Genomic DNA, 20,820 nt, shown 5'->3' with positions numbered 1-20,820 from the left:
TTGCACCTGAAATTACAGGTAATGGGGAGGAAGATGATGACACGACGCGGAGTGGTTGTCATATCCTAATTTCCTCTCGACTCGAGTATTGTTGTTATTAATATGATCATCTTTTTTCCCCAAATACATTGTCTTACAACAGTAATGCTCTTTTGCGTCACCCACGTTGTTAAAAGTAGCGGTTAATCAAGTAATGACATCAGCAACCGCATAACGTCCATTTTCCCCGTCGCTTTACATTAACTTATGGCGCACAAATGTCACGGATGTCGAAACTGCTCACGTGACAGTTGAAATGACAGCTTTTTTTTTCTTTTTCAGTTCTTTGTTGCTGATACAAAGCAACCGACGTTATGCGGTTTCCTGCATTGTCAGAAGTATTAAATGACTGTAATTTTCATTTACGTGCATGCATTTTTAAACCACCACGCGACCAGAAGAGAGTGTGAAGACGACAGGAAACTATTAAGAACATAAAGCAGTTGCAGCGATGTCGGGCGGGTGTTGAGGCAAAAGAAATAATCATAAAATGAGACATTATCCCACTTCGTGGTTATTCATTTGACAAGAGAATTGTCACTGCAAAGGCAGAGAAGATTGGGTTTTGACAAGTGGAGCTGCATTTGTGGCGATGTCGTTTAGCAAATGACATCCAAATCTTCGTGCGAACTACAGTACTGTACTTGAGTTAGTACACTTCAGGAAGCGTGGAACATCACATATTTTATTACCGACCCACGCTTTTAATAACACTTGCCGCTCTACTGTTTTACACTTTCATGTCTTTGTTCATTTTGCCCATCATTTTTGGCAACAAATCTAAATAATATATTGTTACAAATGTTTTCGCGTAGCTACAGTGCAAAGACGCTTCGAAAAAAAGTTTTGTTCAAGACTTTCCAAGAGTCAGCGAAGGCAACATCAAAAGGTCACTATATACACGTTCTTCCTGTTCCGGTTCATTGTACCCGGGCAATGTGAGAGGTAAGTGAAGTATGTATAAGCTGTTGCGATATTAATATTGGGATATGCTCTATCTACACTGCCCTAACTTACTGTAAACAGTAACGTTTATGTTCTATAAGCACTTTGTTGTTATTATAATGAGTCATTATTAATTGAACTTTGCTATGTTTTTAATGCGATATGCTACGATGCTGAACCCACGTGTGCTACAGGTGCTAATTTGATGACGCATTTTACTCGTTACGCTCCATTTTTCGCTCCATTTTTCATCGGTTTGCACTCAGCAAGTAACTTCGCAGTGTGTTGCCTTGTGTGCCAAGTTTCTGCCATGCCTTGGGGAAATTTCTACAAAATGTCATTAACTTTATTTTAGTTTATTATTATTATCATTTTAACTTATCAAGCCATGACACCTCGTTTATCTACTGCTGGTTTTAAAAAAAAGTGCAATAAATACACGATTGACAAAACATGATGAATAATTGGGATTTAAATAGTGACCAAAATAATTGTGATAATTATTTTGGACATTATCGTGCAGCCTTTTGATGATGAGTGTCTTACTGTGTAAATGTTTTAATTTATCCGGCAACGTTACAAAAAAAAAAGTGCATCAAGATTAAGACCTTCAATGTATTTTTGTGTAGATTGTGTCACGTGTTCATCATTCTAGTGAGCACAGGTGTGTACAATTGGATTGGAATTTCATCCACACAATCTTAAAAAAAATACTTGCCATTGGTATTGATGAACTGAACAGTTAAATGTTGTCTCTGTTACCATCAGACCAAAAAAAAAAAAACTTTATTTCGACTGGAAAAAATATCTTGTGTAATTTCACAAAGTGGCCCAAAAATGTAGATATGATGATGATATTGATGTGTGTCTTATTGTAAAATTGTATAATTTATATCACATAGGTTTAAAAAAGGTGTTTGAAGGTGAAGCGCTCCCAATGTATCAATAATATAGTTCTGCTCTGACCAAGGGTACTGACAAGTAGGCAGATTGTCAGTGGGTTTTCACCTTTATTTTCAGTGATTGTCTAATTGCATACCAGACTTCATATTTTGGGGGAAATTATTTTAGAAAAACGTTAAAAAAAGGTGAAAATTAACATTTTTAATTCATTACTGACATGGTTACGAGATGTGTATTGTATCAACGTTAAGGTCTGCTTACAAGCTAAAGTATTTCTGTACTCTCACTGGCGATGTGATTTATCCAATTGCAAATGCACTTGCTAAAGTACCTGGAGGTCTGTAGTTCTTGATAACACATCATTTTTGAGCCCATAGATACAGTTGCCTTTGCATTGGATGGTGATGCCCATTCAAGATTGCATCAATTGGTGAACGTCAAAGAAAAGCATACAATTACAGAACAATGAAACTAGATGCATGTTTATGTGATACATATATTGTATGTGACCTTATCATAATGAGTATTTTGTGCAAATATATTGCACAGCCCTAGTAAACAATCTAAATATGTGTTTTGAGTGAAATGTTCCAGAGTTCATGTCTGTGTTGCTTTATGTGTCTACAGAGCCTGCTGTTGAATCCAGTTTTTCTCCCAACTTGAGGTGTGTGCAAATTACTTAACCATGTTCTGAACAGACTGTTGTGGCAACTATGGTGTTGTGCCATACAAAGGTCATGCGGTATTCAAAAAAGACATTGTTCATGTTGAATGAGTGTTATGTTTGAATGTACACACTAAGCATTTTTTCAAATGACCACACATACGGTGCAGAAAGCGCGATTATGTTAGTCCACTCTGTTTACCTGTTATTCAACCTCTTGTGTATAAGTGATGCACAATAAGGTTAGTGTTCACATACTTGAAACATCCATTCATTTCTGTAGCTGATTTTGTGTCAGGCATCGACTGATAATAGATTCTGATGGTATGATAACCTTGCGCAAAAATATCACATTAGCAAATGTACACCTCTATTTATTTCCTTTGAATACCAATCATATTTTATTTTTTACAAAAATTAACTGCATATTCAGTAAATTAAGAAATATGTACCATGTTTAATACAAAAATTAAATGCATAAATATTTTAATATGGCAGTGTTTGCTTTTAGTTCCCCTTCAGTGGTAAGCTATTAAGAGGCTCCACCGCACTGTCATTAATGTTCACTGTGAGGCAGACTAGTTAAAAAAAAATTATCCTGTATAATGAAATTTGTTTTCTAAATAACTTAGAATGCTATCAGCTCTAAACCTTAAAATCATACAATAAGCAATTTTGTTTTATTGACTTCATCATAAATTCACTGTTTGGATCACAAATGATCATTTGTCGTTGCCTTATTGAAGTCGTGGAAGGCGTGGTGTCAATGTTTTACATTGTTAGCAATCTTAAATTTCCCAAAAGTGGGCGATATAATCAAAATTCAGCATATATATTAGTTTACACACGCAAACGTGCCATTTTTTCCAACATGTTGTTTGTTTTATCATTCTTTTTTTTACCTTGCCAACAAGGTAAAAAAAAAAAAAAAAAAAAACTAGAGCTGCAAGCAGCTATAACGGGCCCTTGCAGACATGAGCACGTTGAAGGATGAACAGTTCCGAGGTATGGACAAATTTGGGTATGAATGTATTCGTGCATATGCAGGCGAACTGTAGAGGTCAATGTTCTAGAAAAGGTAACATTTTTATTGTCTGTGGTGATTCTGAGGTGATTCTAGCACTATGATGGAATATATGTTTGTTGATGTCTGAAGGAATTGACTTTCAATCAATGTGTGAAGTCGTGAAAAGATGAGATCATCTGGGACAAACTGCATCAGCATTTACTGTTACGATAAATGGATGAGCACTGCTGAATAGGCCACGGCCATGATCAAGACATCATAATATTTGATGGAAGAAATGAAGCGTTTCTGAAGGCCTGTCTGAAAAAACTTCAGTAATATTACTTTGACAGGCTCAACAAGGTACCTATAAATGAAAATGTAATTTTTTGCTGCCACCAGGTGGCGCCCGCACTACGAGCAAAAAAAGTGTGTTTGGCATTGTACTCCAAAAATGAAATTTAAAGAAGATCATCTTGGTCCAATTACATTAAGTTTTACCGGTCTGGCTAGACATCGGACTTTGAGGCAATGTAAAGGCCAGGCCCAAATTTGAAGTAATGAAACTTGAGATTCATAATGTTCGCTTTGTCTCAATATTCTCCTGACTAATTTTCTGTGAATTTGCTGAAAGCAGCAAAGCAAAGAACATGAAAGTGTAAAAACTATCTCTTTTGTCAGGCACCAGGTGTCGCTATTGGTACCATTAAATTGCTCAAACAGGATTAGCACAGTGCAAAAACTGAAATATTAAGCTTTTTAACACTCGTGGCATAGGAAATATGATTCAAGTATTTTGAAGCCCCGCCCCCATCATATAGGTTAGCCTACCTTGATGAAATTTTGCCCAATGGTGTTACTCTGTCAGGTAATGGAGCACCTCAAATGTGAATTTGATCGGGTCCAGGGTTTTGGTACTGAAAAATGTACAAAATCTGGCCAAATGCTACATTCAACAATTGATAACTCTGGTTCTGTACATCCTAACATATGGCGCTCTATGATGTTTTTGTAGGTCTTGAGGTCTTACATATACATATAAAATTTCGTAGCTCTAGGTCAAACGGGTCAGAACTGACTCTTATTTTATGATCACCTGGGCTCAATTACAGTAAGTTTAGATGACTTGAGCAAACTCCGAATTTGGGGTTGCATACAGACCACCCACTTTATCATAAAGTCATAAAATTTGGATACCTTTAATCTCTAAGTCTCGATGCTATTCGGACAAATCTTCAGTACATTTACTCTGACGGGCTTAGCACAACACATGAAAGTTTAAAAATTTACATTTTTGTCTGTGACTAGGTGGCGCTATCATTAAGTTGATAATCAACCATGCATGTATTTTAAAGCTATGATGAGTAAAATATCTGTAAAGTTTCAGATTTTTTAAAACTTGCACATTGGAGTTATTAGGGTTTTTGTTGCTCATGGCGAATGAAATTTGAGTTTAAAACACGTATTTTGAAGCCCCACCCCCATCATTTATGTTGGCCGATCTTCACAAAATTTTTCCCAAATGTTCCCCTATGTTAGATAATGGGGCACGCCAAATGTAAAGTTGATTGGGTCAAGGGTTTCGGTACCGAAAAATGTAGAAAATCGGGCCAAATTCTACATTCAACTATTGATAACTCTGGTTCTGTACATCCTAACATATGCTGCTCTATAATGTTTTTGTAGGTCTTGAGGTCCTACATATGCATAAAAAAATTCGTAGCTCGAGGTCAAACGGGAAAGAAGGGGCTGCCGTTTGAAGGATCATCTGGGCTTAATTACAGCAAGTTTTGCTGATTTGGGCAAACTCTGACTTTGAGGTGGCATACAGACCATCACCCTAATCACAAAGCCGTGAAAACCCATTTTATCTAAGTCTCGATGCTATTTGTACAAATTTTCTGTCCATTTACTCTTTTGGGCTTTGCACAATACATGAAAGTTTAAAAAATGACATTTTTGTCTGTAACTAGGTGGCGCTGTAAATAGTTTTAAAATTTATCATGCAGATTTTTTAAGGACATAACTAGTAAATTTTTTTGGAAAGTGTCAGATTTTTTTGAAGCTTGCACATTGGAGTTATTAAGGTTTTTGTTGCTCTTGGCGAAGGAAATTTGACACAAATAATTTAAAGCCCCGCCCCCATCATATATGTTGGCCGATCTTCACGAAATTTCACCCAAACGTGGCCCTAAGCGTGATATTGGAGCACGCCAAATTTAAAGTTGATCGGCTTAATTGTTTAGGAGCTATAAAGAAGAATTTGCTACGTGCAAACATCCAAAAATGGTCCTAAAAGGCAAATAAAAAAATTCATAGCTCTGGTTCTGTACATCCTAGCATATGGTGTTTTTTTAACTTTTTTGTAGGTCTTGAGGTGCTATATACGCCTAAAAAATTTCAAAGCTCTAGGTGAAACTGGCCGTGACCCCGGAGAAGTGTTCGACTCTAGGTGGCGCTAAAAATCATTTTTTTAGATTTTATGTATGAAAACACCAAAATACCTAATTTTACAGCAGGCCCGATGAGTGTGCAAATTTTGGTGACTTTTCATGCATGTTTAGGCCCTCACATTTACGATTTACTTTGGAGAATAATAATAATAACTAGAGCTGCAAGCAGCTATAAAGGGCCCTCACAGACCTGTGCACGTTGGGGTATGAACAGGTCGGGGTATGAACAAGGACTAATAACGATGAAAAAGTAGTTGTAGATGACTTCAGTGCAGGACTCTTACCAAATATGTAAAATTTAGACAAGGTGGGACAAGGTGGGTGGAGTTACTGCAGCTTTTATTGTTCCAATTTTGTGACTTATAATGCCATATAGGCCACACCCACTGTCGAAACATCGTACTGATATGTGGAGGGAATAAGGCATGGCCACTGGCTTTAAAGAAAACATTTAAGGGATATCACTTCAAGGGGCTCAGCAGAGTATATAAAAACATTAAGGATTTGCTATATTGTTGCTGCCACTAGGTGGCGCTCGTACTATGATAAAAAATAGGCTTGTAGGTGTGTTTCACATTGGACTCCCATTCCATATACGAAGTTTTAAAAATATCAGATGGTCTAGGTCCAATTACAGCAGCTTTTACCGTTTTCGCGAGACGTCGGATTTTGAGTTGGCATAGAGGCCACGCCCTTTAATGAAAAGTCATAAAAGTTGAGAACCTAAATGTTCCAATGTGTCATAGCTTTTCTGACCATTTTTGAGTTCATTTAGTCAAACAGGCATTTTGACTTAATAACTCACTTGTGGCGAAGGAAAAATTGAACACATAATTTGAAGCCACGCCCCTATCATATATGTCAGCGGATCTGCACCAAATTTTGCCCAATTGTGCCCCTATGTCGAATTATAGACCACAGCAAATTTAAAGGCGATTGGGTAAAGCGTTAAGGAGAAACAAGGAGCAGTTTTGGACCTGCAAATGTGCAAAAATGGGCCAAAAATGCACATTCAAAAATTCATAACTCTTTTTCTGTACATCTGAGCACATGGCTCGCGCTGACTTTTTTGTAGGTCTCTCGGTCCTACATATGCCTAAAAATTTTCGTAGCTGTAGGTCAAACAGGCCGGGACCCGGTGCACTTTTTCGACCTTAGGTGGCGCTGCACAGCCATTTTTTTTGCATTGTTCGGGAAACACAAAAATATCAAATTTTTCACCGGGCCCGACAAATGTGCAAATTTTGGTGACTTTTCGTGCATGTTTAGGCCCTCAAAAATGGAAAAGCGCTGCACAGTAAATAATAATAATAATAATAATAATAATAATAATAATAATCCGGAGAAAAACAAGAGGGCTCTCGCAGCGGTAGCTGCTCGGGCCCTAATAATAATAATAATAATAATCCGGAGAAAAACAAGAGGGCTCTCGCAGCGGTAGCTGCTCGGGCCCTAATAATAATAATAACTAGAGCTGCAAGCAGCTATAAAGGGCCCTCGCAGACCTGTGCACGTCGGGGTATGAACAGGTCGGGGTATGAACAAGGACTATGAACGATGAAAAAGTAGTTGTAGATGACTTCAGTGCAGGACTCTTACCAAATATGTAAAATTTAGACAAGGTGGGACAATGTGTGTGGAGTTACTGCAGCTTTTATTGTTCCAATTTTGTGACTTTTAATGCCATATAGGCCACACCCACTGTCGAAACATCATACTGATTTGTGGAGGGCATAAGGCATGGCCACTGGCTTTTCAAAAAACATTTAAGGGATATCACTTCAAGGGGTTCAGCAGAGTACATAAAAACATTAAGGATTTGCTATATTTTTTGCTGCCACTAGGTGGCGCTCGTACTATGATAAAAAATAGGCTTGTAGGTGTGTTTCACATTGGACTCCCATCCCATATACGAAATTTTAAAAATATCAGATTGTCTAGGTCCAATTACAGCAACTTTTACTGTTTTCGCGAGACATCGGATTTTGAGTTGGCATAGAGGCCACGCCCTTTAATGAAAAGTCATAAAAGTTGAGAACCTTAATGTTCCAATGTGTCATAGCTTTTCTGACCATTTTTGAGTTCATTTAGTCAAACAGGAATTTCACAGTACATAAAAGTATAAAAAATGAGAATTTTGTCCGCCAATAGGTGGCGCTGTAAATGATTTGGATGTTTATCACATAGCTGTATTAGGGCATGACTTTTAAACTCCCTGCAAGTGTTTCACATGATTTGAAGCTGAAACAGCTGAATTATTAAGGTTTTTGTCACTCTTGGCGAAGGAAATATTCAAAACAATTTGAAGCTCCGCCCACATCTTACAAGTCATGGGATCTTCACAATTTTTGGGAGATTTGTGCCGCTATATCTGCTAATAGTCCATGCCAACGTAGAAGTTAATCGGGTGAACCGTTTAAGAGAAAAAGGCACTAGATTTAGACCGGCTAATGTCTAAGAATAGGGCAAAATTGCACATAAAAAAAAAATCATAAAAATTATTCTGTACATCTTAGCACATCACTCCTATTGACTTTTTTGTAGGTCTTACAATCCTACATATGCCTAAAAACGTTTATAGTGTTAGGTCAAACCAAACAGGAATGACTCCAATCTTTCGACTAATGACATTTTTTGCAGCCACTAGGTGGCGCTAGCTTTAAACTGGAATATATGTTTGTCGATGTCTTCAGGAATAGATTTTCATCCAATGTGTGAAATTGTGAGAAGATCAGATCATCTGGGTCAAATTACAGCAGCTTTTACTGGTCCGTTAAATTTTCGGAAAGAAAATGGACGTAAAGGCCACGCCCATTATCGAAATTTCGTAAAATTTGGTGGAGGTCAGCAGGGCTGTCTAGAGGCTTGTCACACTTAATTTCAGCGATATTACTTCAAAGGGCTCAGCTAAACACATAAAAACGTTTAAAAAATGCTATATTTTTGGCTGCCACTAGGTGGCGCTCGCACTATAACAAAAAATACGTTGATAGGTGTATTCCGCATTGGAAACCCATCAAATCTATGAAGTTTAGAAAAGAAAAAACCATCTGGGACCAAACACAGCAACTTTGTTCGTTTTTGCGAGACATCAGACTGACATTTTTGTTTGCCACTAGGTGGCCTTATAAGCAATTGAAGATCTTTTTAAACACATGTGTTAAGGGCTTAAGTCTTCATGTGTCTGTGAAGTTTCAGATTATTCCAAGCTTGTAAAGCTGAGTTATAAAGGTTTGTTTCACATGCATATGGTGTTTTTTTAACTTTTTTGTAGGTCTTGAGGTGCTATATACGCCTAAAAAATTTCAAAGCTCTAGGTGAAACTGGCCGTGACCCCGGAGAAGTGTTCGACTCTAGGTGGCGCTAAAAATCGCTAAAGCGATTTTTTAGCGCGACAAGCGCTAAAAAATAGGCTTGTAGGTGTGTTTCACATTGGACTCCCATCCCATATATGAAGTTTTGCAAACATCAGATCATCAAGGTCCAATTACAGCAACTTTTACCGTTTTGGGGAGACATCAGACTTTGAGTTTGCATAGAGGCCACGCCCTTTATTGAAAAGTCATAAAAGTTGAGAACTTTAATGTTCCAATGTGTCATAGCTTTTCTGACCATTTTTGAGTTCATTTAGTCAAACAGGCATTTCACAGTACATAAAAGTATAAAAAATTAGATTTTTGTCCGCCACTGGGTGGCGCTGTAAATGATTTGAAAGTTTATCACATAGCTGTGTTATTGCATTACTTTTAAAGGCCCAGGAAAGTTTCAGATGGTTTGAAGCTGTCATAGCTCAGTTATTAAGATTTTTGTGACTCTTGGCAAAGGAAGTATTAAACCTAATTTGAAGCTCCGCCCCCATCTTTTCTGTCAAGAGATCTTCACGATATTTGGCCTATGTGTGCCCCTCAGTTGGATAATGATTCATGCCAAAGTTGAAGGTAATGGGGTGAATCGTTTAAGAGAAAAAGGCACTAGTTTGAGACCAGCTAATGTCTAAGAATGGGACAAAACTGCACATTAAAAAATTCATAACAATTTTTCTGTACATCCCAGCACATCACTTCTATTAACTTTTTTGTAGGTCTTGCAGTCGTTCATTTGCCTACAAAGTTTCATAGCTGTAGGTCAAACCAAACAGGATTGACTGTAATCTTTCGACTGATGACATTTTTTGCAGCCACTAGGTGGCGCTAGCTTTAAACTGGAATATGTTTTTGTCGATATGTTCAGGAGAATATTTTCATGCAATGTGTGAAATTGTGAGAAGATCAGATCATCTGGGTCACGTTACAGCAACTTTTACTGGACAGATAAAGCTTCCGAATGAAAATGGTCGTAGAGGCCACGCCCATTATCGAAACTTCGTAAAATTTGGTGGAGATCAGCAGGGCTGTCTAGAGAATTTTCAGACTTAATTTCAGCGATATTACTTCAAAGGGCTCAGCTAAACACATAAAAACGTTTAAAAAATGCTATATTTTTGGCTGCCACTAGGTGGCGCTCGCACTATAACAAAAAATATGTTAATAGGTGTATTCCGCATTAGAAACCCATCAAATATATGAAGTTTAGAAAAGATAAGACCATCTGGGACCAAACACAGCAACTTTGTTCGTTTTGGCGAGACATCAGACTGACATTTTTGTTTGCCACTAGATGGCCTCACAAGCAATTGAAGATTTGTTTAAACACTTGTGTTAAGGGCTTGAGTCTCCATGTGTCTGTGAAGTTTCAGATTTTTCTAAGCTTGTAAAGCTGAGTTATAAAGGTTTGTTTCACATGTGGCAAAGTAATCATCAAAGGCATAATATAAAGCCCCGCCCCCAACATATTTGATGGCGGATCATCACAAAAATTTGAACGATTGTGCCTGACAGTCAGATAAAACATCACAGCAAATTTGAAGTCGATCGGGTCAAGCGTTTGGGAGAAAAAAGGAGCAGTTCGGGACCTGCAAATGAGCAAAAACGGGCTAAAGGTGCACATTCAAAAATTCATAACTCTCTTTCTGTACATCTGAGCATAGGGCTCGCGCTGACTTTTTTGTAGGGCTCGAGGTCCTACATAAGGCTACAAATTTTTGGAGCTCTAGGTCAAACGGGCCGGGAGTGAGAGGCTATTTTCCACTCATAAGGCCATTTTGGGGCCAATTACAGCCACTTTTTTCGTTTTGGCGAGTCATCTGACTTTGAGGTGGCGTGCAGACTACGCCCATTATCGAAAAGTCGTAAAATTTTAAAACCTTAATATTCCATGTCTTAATGATATTCTGACCAATTTTCATTTGTTTTACTCAAACAGACTGAGCACAATACATGAAAGTGTAAAAAATGACATTTTAATCAACCACTAGGCGGCGCTAGTAGGTATTTTAAAAAACTTTTTTTAAAGGTGTTAAAGACATAAGTTTCCATGTGTCTATGAAGTTTTAGATTTTTTTAAGCTAGTACATCAAAGTTATTAAGGTTTTTGTCCCTCTTGGCGAAGGAAAAATTGAACACATAATTTGAAGCCACGCCCCTATCATATATGTCAGCGGATCTGCACCAAATTTTGCCCACTTGTGACCCTATGTGTGAATATGGACCACAGCAAATTTGAAGGCGATTGAGTAAAGCGTTTAGGAGAAACAAGGGGCAGTTTGGGACCTGCAAACGTGCAAAAATGGGCCAAAAATGCACATTCAAAAATTCATAACTCTTTTTCTGTACATCTGAGCACATGGCTCGCGCTGACTTTTTTGTAGGTCTCTAGGTCCTACATATGCCTAAAAATTTTCGTAGCTCTAGGTCAAACGGGCTGGGACCAGGTGCACTTTTTCGACCTTAGGTGGCGCTGCAGAGCCATTTTTTTTGCATTGTTTTGGGAAACACAAAAATATCCAATTTTTCACCGGGCCCGACAAATGTGCAAATTTTGGTGACTTTTCGTGCATGTTTAGGCCCTCAAAAATGGAAAAGCGCTGCACAGTAAATAATAATAATAATAACTAGAGCTGCAAGCAGCTATAAAGGGCCCTCGCAGACCTGTGCACATTGGGGTATGAACAGGTCGGGGTATGAACAAGGACTACGAACGATGAAAAATTAGTTGTAGATGACTTCAGTGCAGGACTCTTACCAAATATGTAAAATTTAGACAAGGTGGGACAATGTGGGTGGAGTTACTGCAGCTGTTATTGTTCCAATTTTGTGACTTATAATGCCATATAGGCCGCACCCACTGTCGAAACATCGTACTGATTTGTGGAGGGCATAAGGCATGGCCACAGGCTTTTCAAAAAACATTTAAGGGATATCACTTCAAGGGGCTCAGCAGAGTATATAAAAACGTTAAGGATTTGCTATATTTTTTTGCTGCCATTAGGTGGCGCTCGTACTATGATAAAAAATAGGCTCCTAGGTGTGTTTCACATTGGACTCCCATCCCATATATGAAGTTTTGCAAACATCAGATCATCTAGGTCCAATTACAGCAACTTTTACCGTTTTTGCGAGACATCAGACTTTGAGTTTGCATAGAGGCCACACCCTTTAATGAAAAGTCATAAAAGTTGAGAACATTAATGTTCCAATGTGTCATAGCTTTTCTGACCATTTTTGAGTTCATTTAGTCAAACAGGCATTTCACAGTACATAAAAGTATAAAAAATGAGATATTTGTCCGCCACTGGGTGGCGCTGTAAATGATGTGAAAGTTTATCACATAGCTGTATTATTGCATGACTTTTAAAGTCCCAGGAAAGTTTCAGATGGTTTGAAGCTGTCATAGCTGAGTTATTAAGATTTTTGTCACTCTTGGCGAAGGAAATATTAAACATAATTTGAAGCTCCGCCCCCATCTTTTATGTCAAGAGATCTTCACGATATTTGGACTATGTGTGCCCCTCAGTTGGATAATGATTCATGCCAAAGTTGAAGGTAATGGGGTGAATCGTTTAAGAGAAAAAGGCACTAGTTTGAGACCAGCTAATGTCTAAGAATGGGACAAAAGTGCACATTAAAAAAATTCATAACAATTTTTCTGTACATCCTAGCACATCATTTCTATTGACTTTTTTGTAGGCCTTGCAGTCCTTCATTTGCCTACAAATTTTAATAGCTGTAGGTCAAACCAAACAGGATTGACTGTAATCTTTCGACTAATGACATTTTTTGCAGCCACTATGTGGCGCTAGCTTTAAACTGGAATATATTTTTGTCGATATGTTCAGGAGAATATTTTCATCCAATGTGTGAAATTGTAAGAAGATCAGAGCATCTGCGTCAAATTACAGCAACTTTTACTGGACAGATAAAGCTTCGGAATGAAAATGGTCATAGAGGCCACGCCCATTATCGAAACTTAGTAAAATTTGGTGGAGGTCAGCAAGGCTGTCTAGAGGCTTTTCAGACTTAATTTCAGCGATATTACTTCAAAGGGCTCAGCTAAACACTTAAAAACGTTTAAAAAATGCTATATTTTTGGCTGCCACTAGGTGGCGCTCGCACTATAACAAAAAATACGTTGATAGGTGTATTCCGCATTGGAAACCCATTAAATGTATGAAGTTTAGAAAAGATAAGACCATCTGGGTCCAAATACAGCAACTTTGTTCGTTTTCGCGAGACATCAGACTGACATTTTTGTTTGCCACTAGGTGGCTTTATAAGCAATTGAAGATTTTTTTTAAAACATGTGTTAAGGGCTTGAGGCTTCATGTGTCTGTGAAGTTTCAGATTTTTCCAAGCTTAGAAAGCTGAGTTATAAAGGTTTGTTTCACATGTGGCAAAGTAATCATCAAAGGCATAATATGAAGCCCCGCCCTTAACATATTTGATTGAGGATTGTCACGAAAATTTGAACAATTTTGCCTCACAGTAAGATAAAACATCACAGCAAATTTGAAGTCGATCGGGTCAAGCGTTTGGGAGAAAAAAGGAGCAGTTCGGGACCTGCAAATGAGCAAAAACGGGCCAAAAGTGCACATTCAAAAATTCATAACTCTCTTTCTGTACATCTGAGCATATGGCTCGCGCTGACTTTTTTGTAGGGCTCGAGGTCCTACATAAGGCTACAAATTTTTGGAGCTCTAGGTCAAACGGGTCGGGAGTGAGAGGCTTTTTTCCACTCATAAGGCCATTTTGGGGCCAATTACAGCCACTTTTTTCGTTTTGGCGAGTCATCTGACTTTGAGGTGGCGTGCAGACTACGCCCAGTATTGAAAAGTCGTAAAATTTTAAAACCTTAATATTCCATGTCTTAATGATATTCTGACCAATTTTCATTTGTTTTACTTAAACAGACTGAGCACAATACATGAAAGTGTAAAAAATGACATTTTAATCAACCACTAGGCGGCGTTAGTAGGTATTTAAAAAAACTTTTTTTAAAGGTGTTAAAGACATAAGTTTCCATGTGTCTATGAAGTTTTAGATTTGTTTAAGCTGGTACATCAAAGTTATTAAGGTTTTTGTCCCTCTTGGCGAAGGAAAAATTGAACACATAATTTGAAGCCACGCCCCTATCATATATGTCAGCGGATCTACACCAAATTTTGCCCACTTGTGCCCCTATGTGTGAATATAGACCACAGCAAATTTGAAGGCGATTGAGTAAAGCGTTTAGGAGAAACAAGGAGCAGTTTGGGACCTGCAAACGTGCAAAAATGGGCCAAAAATGCACATTCAAAAATTCATAACTCTTTTTCTGTAAATCTGAGCACATGGCTCGCGCTGACTTTTTTGTAGGTCTCTAGGTCCTACAAATGCCTAAAAATTTTCGTAGCTCTAGGTCAAACGGGCCGGGACCAGGTGCACTTTTTCGACCTTAGGTGGCGCTGCAGAGCCATTTTTTTTGCATTTTTTTGGGAAACACAAAAATATCCAATTTTTCACCGGGCCCGACAAATGTGCAAATTTTGGTGACTTTTCGTGCATGTTTAGGCCCTCAAAAATGGAAAAGGGCTGCACAGTAAATAATAATAATAACTAGAGCTGCAAGCAGCTATAAAGGGCCCTCGCAGACCTGTGCACGTTGGGGTATGAACAGGTCGGGGTATGAACAAGGACTATGAACAATGAAATAGTAGTTGTAGATGACTTCAGTGCAGGACTCTTACCAAATATGTAAAATTTAGACAAGGTGGGACAATGTGGGTGGAGTTACTGCAGCTTTTATTGTTCCAATTTTGTGACTTTCAATGCCATATAGGCCACACCCACTGTCGAAACATCGTACTGATTTGTGGAGGGCATAAGGCATGGCCACTGGCTTTTCAGAAAACATTTAAGGGATATCACTTCAAGGGGCTCAGCAGAGTACATAAAAACATTAAGGATTTGCTATATTTTTTGCTGGCACTAGGTGGCGCTCGTACTATGATAAAAAATAGGCTTGTAGGTGTGTTTCACATTGGACTCCCATCCCATATATGAAGTTTTGCAAACATCAGATCATCTAGGTCCAATTACAGCAACTTTTACCGTTTTGGGGAGACATCAGACTTTGAGTTTGCATAGAGGCCACGCCCTTTAATGAAAAGTCATAAAAGTTGAGACCCTTAATCTTCCAATGTGTCATAGCTTTTCTGACCATTTTTTAGTTCATTTAGTCAAACAGGCATTTCACAGTACATAAAAGTATAAAAAATGAGATTTTTGTCCGCCACTGGGTGGCGCTGTAAATGATTAGAAAGTTTATCACATAGCTGTATTATTCCATGACTTTTAAAGTCCCAGGAAAGTTTCAGATGGTTTGAAGCTGTCATAGCTGAGTTATTAACATTTTTGTCACTCTTGGCGAAGGAATTATTAAACATAATTTGAAGCTCCGCCCCCATCTTTTCTGTCAAGAGATCTTCACGATATTTGGACTATGTGTGCCCCTCAGTTGGATAATGATTCATGCCAAAGTTGAAGGTAATGGGGTGAATCATTTAAGAGAAAAAGGCACTAGTTTGAGACCAGCTAATGTCTAAGAATGGGACAAAACTGCACATTAAAAAAATTCATAACAATTTTTCTGTACATCCTAGCACATCACTTGTATTGACTTTTTTGTAGGACATGCAGTCCTTCATTTGCCTACAAAGTTTCATAGCTGTAGGTCAAACCAAACAGGATTGACTGTAATCGTTCGACTAATGACATTTTTTGCAGCCACTAGGTGGCGCTAGCTTTAAACTGGAATATATTTTTGTCGATATGTTCAGGAGAATATTTTCATCCAATGTGTGAAATTGTGAGAAGATCAGATCATCTGGGTCAAATTACAGCAACTTTTACTGGACAGATAAAGCTTCGGAATGAAAATGGCCGTAGAGGCCACACCCATTATCGAAACTTCGTAAAATTTGGTGGAGGTCAGCAGGGCTGTCTAGAGGCTTTTCAGACTTAATTTCAGCGATATTACTTCAAAGGGCTCAAATAAACACATAAAAATGTTTAAAAAATGCTATATTTTTGGCTGCCACTAGGTGGCGCTCGCACTATAACAAAAAATACGTTAATAGGTGTATTCCGCATTGGAAACCCATCAAATATATGAAGTTTAGAAAAGATAAGCCCATCTGGGACCAAACACAGCATCTTTGTTCGTTTTGGCGAGACATCAGACTGACATTTTTGTTTGCCACTAGATGGCTTTATAAGCAATTGAAGATTTTTTTAAACACTTGTGTTAAGGGCTTGAGTCTTCATGTGTCTGTGAATTTTCAGATTTTTCCAAGCTTGTAAAGCTGAGTTATAAAGGTTTGTTTCACATGTGGCAAAGTAATCATCAAAGGCATAATATAAAGCCCCGCCCCCAACATATTTGATGGCGGATCATCACAAAAATTTGAACAATTGTGCCTCACAGTCAGATAAAACATCACAGCAAATTTGAAGTCGATCAGGTCAAGGGTTTGGGAGAAAAAAGGAGCAGTTCGGGACCTGCAAATGAGCAAAAACGGGCCAAAAGTGCACATTCAAAAATTCATAACTCTCTTTCTGTACATCTGAGCACATGGCTCGCGCTGACTTTTTTGTAGGGCTCGAGGTCCTACATAAGGCTACAAATTTTTGGAGCTCTAGGTCAAACGGGCCGGGAGTGAGAGGCTATTTTCCACTCATAAGGCCATTTTGGGGCCAATTACAGCCACTTTTTTCGTTTTGGCGAGTCATCTGACTTTGAGATGGCGTGCAGACTACGCCCATTATCAAAAAGTCATAAAATTTTGAAACCTTAATATTCCATGTCTTATTGATATTCAGACTAATTTTCATTTGTTGTACTCAAACAGACTGAGCACAATACATGAAAGTGTAAAAAATGACATTTTAATCAACCACTAGGCGGCGCTAATAGGTATTTAAAAAAACGTTTTTTAAAGGTGTTAGAGACATAAGTTTCCATGTGTCTATGAAGTTTTAGATTTTTGTAAGCTAGTACATCAAAGTTATTAAGGTTTTTGTCCCTCTTGGCGAAGGAAAAATTGAACACATAATTTGAAGCCACGCCCCTATCATATATGCCAGCGGATCTGCACCAAATTTTGCCCACTTGTGCCCCTACGTGTGAATATGGACCACAGCAAATTTGAAGGTGATTGAGTAAAGCGTTTAGGAGAAACAAGGAGCAGTTTGGGACCTGCAAACGTGCAAAAATGGGCCAAAAATGCACATTCAAAAATTCATAACTCTTTTTCTGTACATCTGAGCACATGGCTCGCGCTGACTTTTTTGTAGGTCTCTAGGTCCTACATATGCCTAAAAATTTTCGTAGCTCTAGGTCAAACGGGCCGGGACCAGGTGCACTTTTTCGACCTTAGGTGGCGCTGCAGAGCCAATTTTTTTGCATTGTTTTGGGAAACACAAAAATATCCAATTTTTCACCGGGCCCGACAAATGTGCAAATTTTGGTGACTTTTCGTGCATGTTTAGGCCCTCAAAAATGGAAAAGCGCTACACAGTAAATAATAATAATAATAAGAATAATAATCTGGAGAAAAACAAGAGGGCTCTCGCAGCGGTAGCTGCTCGGGCCCTAACTAGAGCTGCAAGCAGCTATAAAGGGCCCTCGCAGACCTGTGCAAGTCGGCATATGAACAGGCTGGGGTTTGGACACGTAGGGGTATGAACATGTTTATGCATATGCAGGTGAAAATTAGAACTCAATGTTTTTGAAAATGTCAAATGTTCATTCGCAGTTGTTCAACAGGCGCAACTGAGTAAATAGAAACGGAAAAAATAAACTAACATTGACTTATTTATAGTTAACATTGATTTAATATTTGTGTTCAAACTCATTGTGGATCTCCATCATTCAAAGTAGTGATGAGCATGAGCTGAAAACCCACAAAAAATCTATAAAGGAAGGTTTATTTAGTGATTCAAACCAATAGGTGGCGTTAGCAGTCTAAAGTCAAGATATTTGTTGGGGGAAACTGTCATCCAACCTCCATTCCATCAATGGGTGTCAACACAGTATTGAAAGGATGGCAAATGTTTTCCGCAAGCCTCATGAGTGTGAAAAATTTGGTGAATGTGCGTGCATGTATTGGGATTCAAAAATGCGATCCATATAGGAGAAAAATTAAAATGACAATCTTTTATTTAGCACAAAAATCTAAATAGACCGAAGTGTACACAAATTGAAAACGCTTTATACATGTATATAAATATATGTGCGTGTGTATGTGTCTTCTAGTTGCTGTCTGTTTCATCCTGGACTTCTTTATTTTCTTCTTCTGCTGCTTCTTCCTTCGTTTGGGTTGCAGCATGTGTTTGTTCTGAACAGAAAAAAAAGGAGGATATCATGATGTGTTTTGGAAGAGGTGTGTTTTGGTTGAAGCTAATTGAAAAAAGCAAACGAAAACAAACACCAAAAAGAGAACTACTACATGCTTGTGTGTCTGCCTATGTTGGTGTGTGTGTAATATCTTACCGTCATAGACAAACGCTCTGCATGCTTCTAATATGTCTAATTTGTTCTGGACATCTTTTAGTTGCTTTTCCTTGAAGGCAACTTTTTGTTCCAGCGAGCGATTCAATCGTGTCAAGTGGACCATGTGTTGCATGACACGTGAATTGACTGAGATGCTGCGCTGATACAGACTTTGGCGATCAACTGCAGAATCGGTGCATGCGTACTGAAAACACAAAGCAGTTGATATGAACGTCTTAGTGGGGAGAAAAAAATTTGAGGCAATGACTTGATTTGTAGCAACTAAAAGTAATCTATGAATATTACAATGTAGAATAGATCTATCAGGAGAAAGGCATTGGTGAAAAGTGTACATGTATGGTAATATTTCGAAAAAGGATAAAAGCAATATTGATTGGTAACATTGATTTGATGCAAAGCAGCACAAATGTACTTGTGTCTGTGAAGTCACAGTGTTGTCAATGTGAATGGGACACAATTGAGTGCTTTTGATTGTAGAAATGCAGGTTACATAGGCATTTGTTAGGAAATGTATAACTGGATAAAAAAGAAAAAGGGAAGTGAGCATTAAGCTCTGCAGAGTGAACCTTGCAAAGGTATAGGCTTTCTTTGCCTGTGAGGAATAGTGGAGGAACAAGGAAGTAGGAGAGTTAATGGCAACTGCCATGAACAAGAACATCATTACGTATTAGCATTATATAAATATTTTAAACCATTTCGTTTTTAAATATGGCATTATACTCACAGACAAGAGTTGGCATTCATGTCGAATGGAAGTGAGTTGAGGATCATTATCAGAAGCAAATTTGGTGGGCGAAGACTCCATAATCTGTGTAAAGGCAAACGTATGTACATGTCATAAACAAATTTGTGATAGGTCAATAACCAATATGGACTCGGGTTTCGACCGATTAAAGTGCACGATTTCAAACAACATTAGCGTTAACCACTTACGTGTACAGTTATATCTCGCTGTATCGCGGTTCATCTTTAACGTGTTCATTGCTTCACGATGATGAAGCAAAAAACATAGGTAGTAGCGTGCGTTATCAACATAAATGAGAATAAACTATAGATATGAGCTTACTTGTTATTCACTACGTCACCGTAACGAGCCGAATGACGCACAGAGAACGTAATATAGGAAACGGAAATGCAACGCGAACCGACAAATTAAAAGCATGCATTTCAAAATATGATAACCAACGTCACGAACTGTAACGCTTGAAGAATTATTAACATAGTTATTAACTAATATTACTTACTTATTTGATGAATGCAGTACTGTATAATGTACTTTTTGCTATTTTCCATTTGTTTCCATGTTTGCGCATTTTTTAAATTATTTATTTTGAAATATTTTTAATTGTTCCTGGAAAAACCCGCGAAGTACTGAGACCGCGAAGTAGGAGGGATCACTGTACACTTAATGCAACGGTTAAGAAAGTACGTCGCCGTTTCATTTTGAACGTCTGCCTGTTATAGCAATCCGGGGAAATCTTCAGATCCCTAGTGTTTTTATTTCTATGCTTTCTGTTTGATTAAAGAATAGAAAAAAAGAAAAAGTATACATAATAGGTAAAAATCGTTAGTTACACGGGCTTTAAATAGCACTGAACTGCAAGACTACAAACATTAGCCTGGTGCCATTTTTAAAATTTTCATTTATTGCAAACCTGGGGGATGGTGAATCATCCAAATGTTTTCTTCAAAATTGTTTTCTCTTCGAAGCAAATCCCATTTGCCAAAAAAATGGACACGAACACGACACAAATCACGAACAAAAACAGCCATAATACATAAGGAACATAGAACAACATCGGGAGAAAAAAGTGTGTGGACAGAAACAAAAGAAAATACTTACTTTGGTATTTGCTTCGTCTTTCGTCGATAACTTTTGGTAG

At 38.1% G+C, this 20,820-nt stretch overlaps 1 protein-coding gene and 1 long non-coding RNA gene across 22 annotated transcripts in view; one reads left to right on the top strand and one right to left on the bottom strand.

Moving 5' to 3' along the window:
* Window positions 1-493: 493 nt before the first annotated feature.
* The window catches only part of LOC148420573 (uncharacterized), a 70,807-nt gene continuing 50,480 nt past the window's right edge, over window positions 494-20,820 (top strand). For all 21 annotated transcript variants that reach the window (XM_088418889.1, XM_088418905.1, XM_088418903.1 and 18 more), the window contains exons 1-2: window positions 494-984; window positions 2,515-2,551. The gene's annotated coding sequence lies outside the window, so the exon portion shown is untranslated. The remainder of the gene's footprint in view (window positions 985-2,514; window positions 2,552-20,820) is intronic.
* LOC148420579 (uncharacterized) lies at window positions 19,020-20,811 on the bottom strand. The gene is made up of 3 exons (XR_015866280.1): window positions 20,781-20,811; window positions 19,662-19,745; window positions 19,020-19,121 (listed from the first exon to the last, which is right to left on the bottom strand). It is a non-coding gene; the product is annotated as an uncharacterized LOC148420579 (long non-coding RNA).

Source organism: Hippichthys cyanospilos, chromosome 7, assembly GCF_059441005.1.
Source record: "Hippichthys cyanospilos isolate Australia breed blue-spotted pipefish chromosome 7, RoL_Hcya_1.0, whole genome shotgun sequence".
NCBI classification, from domain to species: domain Eukaryota; kingdom Metazoa; phylum Chordata; class Actinopteri; order Syngnathiformes; family Syngnathidae; genus Hippichthys; species Hippichthys cyanospilos.
Note: the sequence above shows the minus strand (reverse complement) of the source record. Positions and strands in the feature narration are given on the sequence as shown.